The following is an 11,681-nucleotide window of genomic DNA, read 5'->3' as shown; positions in this document are numbered from 1 at the left end:
GGGGGAAGGGGCATCTTCCACTGGGCCTACTGGAAGTTCATGTAGCTTACAGTCACATCTACAACAAATGATCTAAAAGCTAACATTTACTAAAATGTAACGAATGTTGTAACGGGGGTCTAATTTAATAGAATTTACCACATCACTTGCTTTGCAATATCATCCTAAAATTATACTCTTAATTCTACCTCTTAATAGAAGATACTTAATAGAAATTTGAGGGAAAACAGTACAATACAAAAGCTCTAGGGTCTTTTTGCAAAGATACCTTTTTATTCCATGTGCAAAGGAAGAAGGGAGTGATTTAATTGGCAATTATTTGAAGTGCTATCAATAAAGTCACAAAAATATTTAAAGCAAAAACAAGTTCAGATGATCTGCAATGATCTTTGGTTTAGCCTTCTTGACCAAAGTCTTCTGTAAACTTCTTCAATTTTTCTAGATCCTGTTCATTTACTGTTGGTTTTGTATTAGCTAATGACCTGAGCATATCAGCCATGGAAACGTGAGGCTCAAATAGCTTATCTGCTGGAACATCTATCCATGTCATTTCAATGGCTTCAGGATCACCTGGAGAGCATGGGGTAAGCAAATCTACCAAAACATCTGGATTAGACAGTGATGGTCCTTTTACTTTTTTTTAAGCGAGTAGCTGATTGCACTTTCCTAACAGGCTGCATCAGTGCATCACGTACAATGATGCTTATACCAGCACCTGAATAGCCATCAGTTCTCTTTCCAAACTCGTGAAAATCTGATTCTGTCAGCTTGTTTAGAGTGGTCCCAAGATGAAGCTTGAACATTGCAGCCCTGGCATGGTCTTCAGGCAAAAGAATATAAATACACTTCTCAGACCTTCTCCTGATAGCTGAATCCAGAACCCAGGGCATGTTTGTAGCTCCTAAAAACAGGATTCCTTCATTGTCTGCTCCAACCCCTTGCATCTGAACAAGGACCTCTGTTTTAATCTGTCTAGTAGCTTCACTTTCATTTTCACTTCTTGACTCTCACAGAGAATCTATTTAATCAATGAAGATAATGGAAGGCTTGTTTTCCCTGGCAAGCTGAAACAGGTTTTTCACTAATTTTTTAACTCTCTCCTAACCACTTAGAGACTAGGCCAGAAGAGGATATTGAGAAGAAAGTGAAGTTGTTGGTTTCTGTTGCCACAGCTTTTGCCAAGTAAGACTTTCCTGTATCAGGTGGTCCAAACAGAAGAATTTCTTTCCAAGGTGTTCTTTTCCTGTAAATAGATAAGGAAATTTAATAGGAAATATCACTGCTTCTTTGAGTGCTTCTTTGGCTCCTTCTAGGCCAGCAACATCACACATCATTCCACTTTACGTTTGGTTGCTCCATAACAATTGCACCTTGAAGCTGGTTCTGTAGTTTCTTTTTTTCAGGATCTCCTTCCCCATCACTTTCATTCCCTCTTTCATCAGTGGGACAAGACTCTTTCACTGGTTTTGGTGCAGGCTTTCCTTTCTTTTTCATATACTCCTTCAGTTCTTCTGCTCTGTCCAGATATTCTGTATATTTTGCTCTGATACTCTGCTTTGCTTTATCACCTTGTGCTTCGTATTTAACCACATGGAGAAAATTCTGCATAGCATGCTGATACAAGTGGAATGCTTCCTTGTAGTTTCCTGCTTTATCGTCTTGTGCTGCCTTACTAGCAATTACTATTGCTTTCTGTAGGTTGGAGCTCCTGCTGGCTATGGCGGCACCGCAGTAGGCATGAGGGAGGGGGAGGGTGACGGTGCTGGTGGGGGAGCGGCCACCACCATGCTCCCCACTACTAGCTACAGGAATCAAAGATAAGTCCTTAATCAGGTATGTGGGAAGTCGAAAAAAGAACAAAGATAGCATAGGCCCCTACAAAATCTAACGGGACAACTGATGCCCAAGAAAGGGCCAATCTCCTAAATGACTTTTTCACACTGGTTTTTCACTCTCTCAAGGGGATCACACTGTCAGAAAGGACACAAACCATCCTGGGAGCAGGTGACGGGCCCAAAATTGATGTGGATCAGGTGAGAGAACACCTTGAGAAACTGGACATTCACAAGTTTGTGGGCCCAGATGGAATGCACCCGAGAGTCTTGAAGGAGCTGGCAGACATCATTGCATCCCCCTTGGCAGAGATATTTGCAGTGCTTGGGTGAGGTCCCCGAAGACTGGAAAAGAGCCAACATGGTCTCTATCTTCAAGAAAGGGAGGAGGGATGACCTGAGGAATTATAGACCAATCAGTCTGATGTCCATCCCTGGAAAAATCCTGGAAAAAATTGTCAAGGGATCCATCAGCTCCAGACTAATGGTAGGCAAGTGTCTGAATGTCAGCCAACATGGCTTTGTGACTGGCAGGTCTTGCCTGACCAACCTCCATCTCCTTCTATGATGAAGTAACATGTGCCCTGGACAAGGGAGATGATGTGGATGTCGTATATCTAGATTTCAAGAAATCCTTGGACCTAGTACCCCATGATGTCCTCATGGTTAAGCTGGGGAACTGTGGCCTTGATCATCTTATGGTTCGATGGCTAGGTAACTGGCTACAGGGTCGGACCCAAAGAGTACTCGTTGACAGGAGCAAATCAACGTGGCACAGGGTGACCAGTGGAGACCCTCAGGGCTCGGTACTTGGGCCGGTACTCTCTAACATCTTCATTCTGCAGTCAGGAGTCAGATGTGAACTGGCAAAGTTCGCGGATGACACCAAATTATGGGAGAGGGCAGTCACACCGTAGGTAAGGTTGGAGATACAGGCTGACTTGGACACGCTCTCAAGGTGGGCTGTCCAAAACCTGATGGCCTTCAATGTAGAGAAGTGCAAGGTGGTGCACCTTGGCAGGAAGAACCTTCAACCTACTTACAGGCTTGGCAGTGCTATGCTCACTAGCACTACAACTGAAAGAGACCTGGGGGGTCTTGAATAACCACAGTATGAATATGAGCCACCAATGTGATGCTGTGGCTGGCAAAGCAAACCAAACTCTGGCGTGCATCCACTGTTGCATCTCAAGCAAAACCAGGGATGTCATCCTCCCACTTTACTTGGGCTTGGTGAGACAACAGCTGGAGCACTGCATCCAGTTTTGGGCTCCCCACTTCAGGAGGGATGTGGAAAAGCTTGAGAGAATCCAAAGGAGAGCCACTCATATGATCCAAGGCCTGGAGGGCAGGCTGTACAAGGAGAGGCTGAGGGACTTGGGACTCTTCAGTCCGGAAAAGAGAAGGCTCAGGGGGACTTGGCAGCAGCCTACAATTATATAAGAGGAGTACATCAGGACCTGGGAAAACAGCTGTTCACCAGAGCTCCCCTAGGGATAACAAGGTCTAATGGCCATAAACCCCAGGAAGGCTGAATTAGACTAGACATAAGAAAAAAGTTATTTACGGTGCAAGTGTCCGGGGTCTGGAACAGACTCCCTGAGAGGTGGTGCAAGCACCTACTCTGGACTCTTTTAAAAAGTGTGGATGTTTTTCTTTCTGGGGTCACTTGATCCCAGCTGACTTCCTGCCTATGGTGGGAGGGCTGGACTTGATGATCTCACAAGATCCCTTCCAGCTCCTAATGTCTATGAAATCTATAAGCATTCATAATCGTCTTCACTTTCCTGAGATCAGGTGGTTGGAAGTACAGTCCTAGTACTATATTCTTTTTATTTAAGTAGTAGCAAATTGCCCATCAAGAATGACATGGTGACTGCCACTTCCACCCACTGCCCTGTGCTGCCACTGCTCTGCATCCAGCCATGATCCCACCCACTCTGCATCCAGCCCTGTGCCACCCACCACCCCATGCTGCTGCCGCTCTGCATTCAGCCCTGTGCCACCCCTTCCCATGCTCTGTGTCTGACCCCACACCGCCACTCTGCATCTGGCCCCCTGCCACCCCCCTCCACGTCTGCCACTACCCCCTGATCTGCATCTGCCTGGCCCGCTCTGCTGAAGCCATGCCCCGCCTGACAGGCATTCTTGACGCAGCCCTGGCTGGAGCCATGCCCCACCAGAAGCCACCCCCCCAAGCCCTTTATATACAGTATATAGATTAATTTTCTACACACAGGGTTTTATGGTAGTTGTCCTTTCAGATAAGATTTTTATGCTGTTATTGTCTATACTATCCTTAACATAGTGTTACTCCTCCACCTACACATCCTACACTGTCATTCCTATATAGTTTGTAATCTGTTATAATGGTATCTCATTGATTTTTATCATCTTTCCACCAAGTCTCTGAGATGCCTGTTATGCCATAGTCACTATTTAATACCTGCCATTCTGTTTCACTCATCTTAGATTTTTTAGGCTTCTGGCACTTGTATAGAAGCACTTATAAATGTTATCTTTGCTCAGCTGCCTGTTCTAGTATTCCAAACAAAGAGCACAAGCAAGATGTGCTATGCTGGCCCTGCACAGAGGTGGGGAGCATCAGGCAAGGACACAAAGGATCCGAAGCCAGCATGCTCCCAGCTGTGAGCTTGGGAGAACTTTCTCCAACCTCACTGAGGTGAAGGTGTCCCTATGAGCCCAGTGTTCCCAGTACCTACTTGGCAAGCTGCATGGCCAGCTCTCCACCTTTCCTTCCATTAAGTAAGATTCATATTTTGATGCTCTGCTGTGGCTCCAAGACTGTCTCCAGGTTGTCATTTTCTGTTCATGTCTCAAATCTCATCAGGCCCCTATAAGAGTTTTCCGTCTTCCCAGTTTAACATCTTTTATGTCATTAAAGTGCTATTTACCCAGTAAACATGCCATTTCCAGACTGTTAATGAAGATATTAATAAGACCAGATGTAACAGTGAGCCCTGCAGTACATGCTGGCATTCATCTGGTGCCAATGCCAAGAGCTTGTGACAGTGGTCAGAAACAATCAGGGACTAATGTTTGAAGTAACACTTTGAGATACTCCTTCCAGTTTGTTTCTTAGAACTCACATCCATTCAGTTCCATTTAGCTGCACCTTTCATTTGTGAAGTTAGTAACTGCATATAGTATTAATGGCTTCTGCACAACTGGTTGGATTTTTGGTTTTCTTCTAGAACTGAGATTTTTTTTTTTTTTTTTTTTTTTCAATGCCACTCACAGGGCCAGAACAGTCCTGTAGCTTTGAAAACCTCTATCTAGCAAGGGTTGTAGAAGAGAAATCATTCAGGTCATTCTTCTGTCTTTTGGGGAAGAAAGAACTTCATTTTCTAATCTCAGACTTCTTGGACAGCCTCTAAAGGCTCTGTACTGCAGCTTGGCAACTAGGTCAGCAACACTCAACCCATAAGCAGGGCCATGTGAGCCTGCGCCAGCTGATTGGTATCAGGGCTGGTCTTGAGGAACTCTTGCAGCACCTAGCCCTGGCACCTTCAACTTGAGGGGAACATGTGTGGAGTGGCCACATCTTGGTGGAATAGAAAATGGATTATGCAGATCAAGAGATAATTCCACTTTGGAGTGGCATATCTCTGAGCTACATAATGAGTGCTTTAACCCACTTAAAGGTGTTAAAATGCAACCAATCCAAGGTTTAAGAGCTCCAGGAGCCACTCAAAATTAACATGCAACAAGGCCGTGTTCCTGCTGTCCTGTTGCATACCCAGTCCCTGTACTTTGTAACCCCGGTTTGACTTCAACTTGTCCCCTAACTATATGCTCATAACAGTCCCAGCTCTAACCACTAGGATGAATGCCTCTGCAGACCCTGACACTGCCCCAGGATTGGTTCAAGAGTAATTTTAAGTGGGTCAACTGGGCCATAACATACGAGCAAGTGTTGTTGTGTAAACAGCACCAGTACCCTTAGGCTAGGGACAGGCATTCAAAAAGAGTGAGCCTGAATTGATTCAGTCTTTGCAGGTTAGTCTAATCTGGCTAAACTAAACTGGTTTGTAACATAACAGACATCCCAGAAATGCAGGCACATAGCTGCATTAGCTCAGGCTAGAAGCTGGGGGGTGCTAGTGTAGCCCTCCTTTCCCTTCTACAGTGCTGAGCTGGGGGCAGGAGGTGGCCAGACCCGGCCCCAGAAGGACACTTTGATTAGGGAGGGGTTCCCCCCCTTGATAACAGAGCATTTATGAGCTTTGTTATCAACATTTGACCCCCCATTAGAAAACAAAGCCCCTCTCATCAGTTCAAGCTCTTCTTAAACAACCTTTTCCAAGGAAGGGAACATTCCAAGGAGAGACATTATCAGCTATAGGGGTATGTGAAGTGGGCCCTATTTGATTAGGATTTGGATTTGGCCTGAATCGGGGACAGTGATTCAATTCGTTGATTTGGATCACTATCCCTGATTCGATGGGGCCGAATCCAAATCTGAAGATTCAGTGCTGATTCAGACATAGACACAGCTTTAAATGTTTTTTATACGTACCTCGAAGTACCAGCATGGCTCATGATTGCTGCGATGCTGGGGCAGATGGAGCATCCCACAGGAATGCGGGGGGCCTTCCATGTACTCAGTGGCTCAGACACTTCCATGTCTGCCAAGGAGCATACTGGGGGGTGGGGGCACACACCCCTGGCACAGCAATCAGCTGCGGGGGGAACCCAGCTAGCCCACAGAACCCAGGAGGCAGCAGTCACTAATCTGGGGAAGTGTGTGGGGGATGGGGCAGCACACTCTCTGGCAGACCCAGAAGTGGACCGGAAGTGCTTTTGGTCCACTTCCAGGCCTATTGCCAAGCACTCTGGGGAGCTCCCCCTGCTTCTGTGGGATGCTCCATGCGCCCCAGCATCACAGCACTCATGAGCCGCCTGGTACCTTGAGGTAGAAAAAACATTTAAACCTGTGTCTATGTCCCAATCTTTCTGAATCAACTCGGCGGGCTCTGATTCAATTTGGAGAGATTAAAGGGTCCTCTGATTCAGTTTGGATTCAGAGATTCGGCCACCGAATCGGGCTTAATCTCCACTGAATCGAAGCAGGGACTGAAGCTTCATACAGCCCTACCAGCTACCTGTTGATTAGCTCCAAAAAGGACACAGTCCTGTCTGCCTTTGTCCTGTCTGCCACACCGCAGATCATAGCCAGCATGTATGCTGGCTAATGCTAAGAGGTGTATGTGTAAGGCAGAGGGGAGGGGGGAATCTCTGCTTAGCAGGGAGTGGTAAAAAGATGGGGAGGACCACGGGGAAGCCAGGCAGACGTCTGCAGTCTGTTCCGGAGTTGCAGCCAGGGAGCAAAGGGAAGGGGCCAACTCTGCTGTGAAGCAGAGATCCCAGCCCAGAGAGCATGCTGGGATGCTGGCGGAGTCTGGTTTAACTTGAACAAGGAAGGGATCTGGGACAGACATTGCATAAACCTGTTTGACCCAAATTAATTGAGTCTGATACTACATTCAACCAGGTTTATCACAAACCGGTTTCAGCCATTTTCAAACTGGTTTATGTGTACTGAACATCTATTCTGTTACAGGTTTAAATCAGTTTCTGATCACTTAAACCAGTTTATATGTAATGTCTGTCCCTAGCCTTAATGCTACATTACTACAAGGTGCTAATACCCATAATGCATGCAATCAGAGCGCACCAGTCAGATTGGGCCCCATGCAGGACTTAGGCGCTGCCTCATTTTTGGATCACAGTGAGCTTCAGGTGGAAGTCAGGTGCCTTGTTGCACATACCAGGTTCAATTCCCTTCTCTGCCCAAGGGGATTTGAACCCACTTCTCCTATGTGAATTCCCTAGTCACCAGGCTATAGGCTACTCTGGGGGGAGGAGGCATGCCCCACCCCTTCTATTAAAACTGTGGCATTTTGCATGGAATAACTAGCTATTCATTGGACCAGAGAGGGGGAGGAAAGAGAACATTCACACCTGAAGGAGAAATAATTAACTACTCATTCTGTGTCAGGGAGAGAGATGGCTTGTGCCCATGACTATAGCAGGGATCAACAACCTACTGCCCATAGGCCAGATCCAGGCTGGAAAAGGTTGGATCCAGTTTGGGAAAGTCTGACATGGCCCAGGGCAGTGCAATGAATCAAGCACCATCAGCTGCACTGAGCCACCCATCCCCTCCACAGACCTTGCTCCTCTCTTATGCCCGCAATTACCCTTCCTGCAGACTGGCTGGGTATCTGCAGTGAGAAAAGCACCAGCAGCTTGAACTGGGGGCAATAGGGTGGAAGGAGGTGTGCAAGGCACTAGGCTAGCTGCAAAATGCTGCTGACCCCTGCTCTGTAGCCTGGTGGTTAGGATACTTAGCTCTGAAATGGAAGACCTAGATTCTTATTCCTGTTCTAATGAACATTTAAAATAAAATACTTGAATGTTCATTGAATGAGCGACTGAAACCCACATCTCCTCTTTGCCATGTGTATCCTAACCACTAGGCAATAGAGTCCAGCTCACTCTTGCTTTTTCTTGCTCAGGGAATACTTAATTTTTCCTGGCAAAATGGAACATTTTCAGCAGGTGTTGTGCAGCACACGTGGAGAGACCATAAACCAGGACATGTTGTGCTTGCTGGCATACATAGGCACCTTCAGGAAGCCTTGAGGTACCAAAAAGCACTCCACAGCTATCCTGCAGCTGCTGAGCTGGTAGTTACACAGTTCCTCACCAGCCAGTATGAAACGATCCAACACTGGTAGTCCACAAATGCCTGAAGCATGATCAAGAAGTTGCCCTTCTAGCTGCTGAATTCATGGTCATGGAGCACAGGGGAAAGGATGATGAGATGTGTGCCAATAATAGCCCCAAGGCAGTTAGGAAACCCTAGGCTGGCAGAGCTGTCCACATCCTCCTGTGGGTTGGCAAAGCATACAATGGGTGGGACCACCATCTGCAGGATCCTCAAACACACCTCTCTCACTTACTCTCCAGCTGTTGACTTGCCACTGCTGAAATGGTTTTCCGCAGACCAAAGGCTACCTGGGGTTGTGAACTTCCACGGAGAGATGGCAATGCACTTCTTCATGGATAAGGATGTCCTCATCTCCATTGTCCATGGTTATATGTGTAGGCCAAGCTGGGTGCAGGTGTCCATGAAGGTGCCCCTGGACATGCAGGACTTTGTGCACCACAATCTGATATTCCAGGTAGCCATGATGTTCCACTCCCACCAGTAATGCCACTCCATGTTTGGAGCTGCTTCGATTTTTGCCCAGCCACAATGTGCCAAAATATCTTCAGGGTGGCAGCTGCTGCCACAGACTAAGATCCAGATGTAGCCACGGACCATCTGTTTGGCTGCAAGCACATGCATGAGGTTCTTCTCTACAAGAAGTGTGCCTGTAACAGGGAATCCTAGCCCTGTTACCGGAAGGCAGGTCGGCCCCTTTAGAACCAGAACTTTCTGGGCACAGCATACCGGTAAGGGGGGCGTTAAAAGCTGAGCCTGGTCAGCTAGTCAGGTGAATGGAAGGGGGCAGGCTAGGACTATAAAAACCCTGGGCTGACCAAAGGGGAAGGAGTGCATCCCAGAGCTCCCTGGAGAGTGGTCCAGTGGCTGCAGGAGGGGACCTACCGAGGACTCCCAGAGAAGCGGCAGCAACCCCAGAAGAAGGACTGCAGCAGACGGTGGGGGAGCAGAAGCACGACTCCCTGAGAAACTGTAAGCTGGCATGCTGCCTTCTTTAGTCATATATTCTGGGTAGCAGTTATAGCCCATGGACAGGACTGTTCATATTTTCTTCTTTTGTTATTGAACAACACCAGTGGCTTAGGTGAGAGTACTGGGGAAGGAGGAGACCTCATTGGAGCCTCACTATAGCATGGGAACTCCAGCACCTGCGTAGGTGCACAGGCACAGCGACAGAGACGGTGCAGTATTTGAGGTACAGGCCCAGCGCCAGAGAGGGCAAGCCTAAAAAGCCAGGGTGGCCTGGTGCACCCAGGGTGCAACTATGCGTAGTTTTTTTTTGTTTCTTTTGAACCGGGACATTGGAAGTCCAAGGACTTCTTCAGGCTTTGAACTTGCAACCCCCTGGCTGTGGGGCTAGTGGACAGGTCTCTGGGCCAGGGAAGCTGTGCTCCAGAGTGCTGTAAAAAGGAGGACCATGAGCCCCAAGACTAAAGAGCTAGAGCCTCGGAGTGAAACCCTATCTGGTGGGTTTAGATGGGGAGGCCTAGCTAGAGAAAGACTGGGGTCAAGGCCAGTGTTGGCAAAGGACCCCAACATATGAAAACGATGGGCAGCCTCCTGCTTAATTAACAACAAGGCGTGGTGGGCCGTTAGCCCAGGAACAGGTGGGTAGACCAAAGGTAAATCGGCCCTGAGAAGGCCCCCAGTTACAGCGCCCTTGTTCTTGACACAAATGTAAATAGTCATGGTGGCCATCATTACCTGCAGCCGCCCCCATGAGTACATGGTGCTAGCCAGGAAGGTCTGCAAGGGGATGACCACATCATGACCCAGAGCTTCCACCACTATGGATCAGTGTTAGTGGTGGCAGCACAAACACAATGGAAATAAGGCAGGTGGTAAGGGGCACAAGCTATGGAAAGGCTACAGAAAGAGGCATCTAACAGAAAAGGGATTGTGGCTTGCAAATAAGGTTGTCAAGGAAGAGGGGAACAACAAGGATATTTCAGATGGATCTGCATGCAACCTCCTTTAGGTTGCATGATCTAGTTGGGGATAGTCCTGCTTTGAGCAGGAGGTTGGACTAGATGACCTCCTGAGGTCCTTTCCAACCCTAATTTTCTATGATTATACTCATAAGGAAAATGAGACTTCACTGAAAGGGGCAATAAGTAGCATTCACTTGGAGGGGGATGTCTAGCGCAGTCTCTCACAATCCTGGGGGTAAATGCAAGTTACCCCTGTCTGAGATGGCACACATCATTACAGTAACTAGCACCAGTACAGACAGTGCAGGAGGCTGGCTACTCACACGTGGTCAGGGTAAGCAACTATTAAACTTGTTAATATTACACCAGGAACTTTTGTGCTCCAGTGAAGCAAGTTCTTGTTCCAGGGCACTGGAGAAGGAATGTTCCAAAAGGCAGTCGGGTTGCCACCCCTCCTGGATTGGCCAGGAATCTACTGGAACTGGCATCGATTTCCCGGTGGCTATTGAAAGCAATCTGGGAGATTTACATTGTGAACAGTTTGAACAGTACAATTAATGACTAGAGGTGCACTGATACATTGGTCCCATATTGGATTGGCACCGATATAAGGAAAATTGACAGTATCACAATCAGCTCTTTTTGGCTGATGTGGCTGATAATGTTGCCGATAAATGTCCTGTGCATGCGCACAGCTGCAGTGCAGCATGCAGGCAGCCAGGAGCACAGCCTGGCAGCGTGGAGAGCAGCTGGGTCTGGCTGGTAAGTTTGTTGTGAGGGAAGGGGAGTGGGGGACAGACCAAGGCCCCAGCGGTGAGGGAGGTAGTGGGGCTGGGGCTGCCCAGCCAGGGTAGGGTGCGGGATGGAGCCACAAGTGGCATGTCTGGGGGGGGTGTGGGAAGGGGATAGTGGCTACCACCACTGCATGCACCCTGGGAGGGCATGGGGGGCATAAGCCCCCGGATCTGTGGGCGGGGGGGGGGTGGGCTGCCACTGCAGGCTGGGGGCAGCACCAGGCTCTTCCCAGTGTGGGGGTTGGACTGGGGCTGCACTCGGGGTGGGTAGTGGCGGTGCTGGGAGGTGGGGCTACAGGGAATCTTGGGGTGGCTGCAGCCCTCCTCCCTGTAGTCCCCCTCCCAACACCACCACCACCTGCCCCAAGCA

The 11,681-nt window shown here is 48.2% G+C and overlaps 1 pseudogene; it reads right to left on the bottom strand.

Annotated features, from left to right (window-relative positions):
• Positions 1-360: 360 nt before the first annotated feature.
• Positions 361-2,496, bottom strand: LOC102384038 (annotated as a pseudogene).
• Between the last annotated feature and the right edge of the window lie 9,185 nt (positions 2,497-11,681).

The sequence above is a fragment of the Alligator sinensis genome, unplaced genomic scaffold, assembly GCF_000455745.1.
Source record: "Alligator sinensis unplaced genomic scaffold, ASM45574v1 scaffold103_2, whole genome shotgun sequence".
In the NCBI taxonomy this organism is placed as follows: domain Eukaryota; kingdom Metazoa; phylum Chordata; order Crocodylia; family Alligatoridae; genus Alligator; species Alligator sinensis.
Note: the sequence above shows the minus strand (reverse complement) of the source record. Positions and strands in the feature narration are given on the sequence as shown.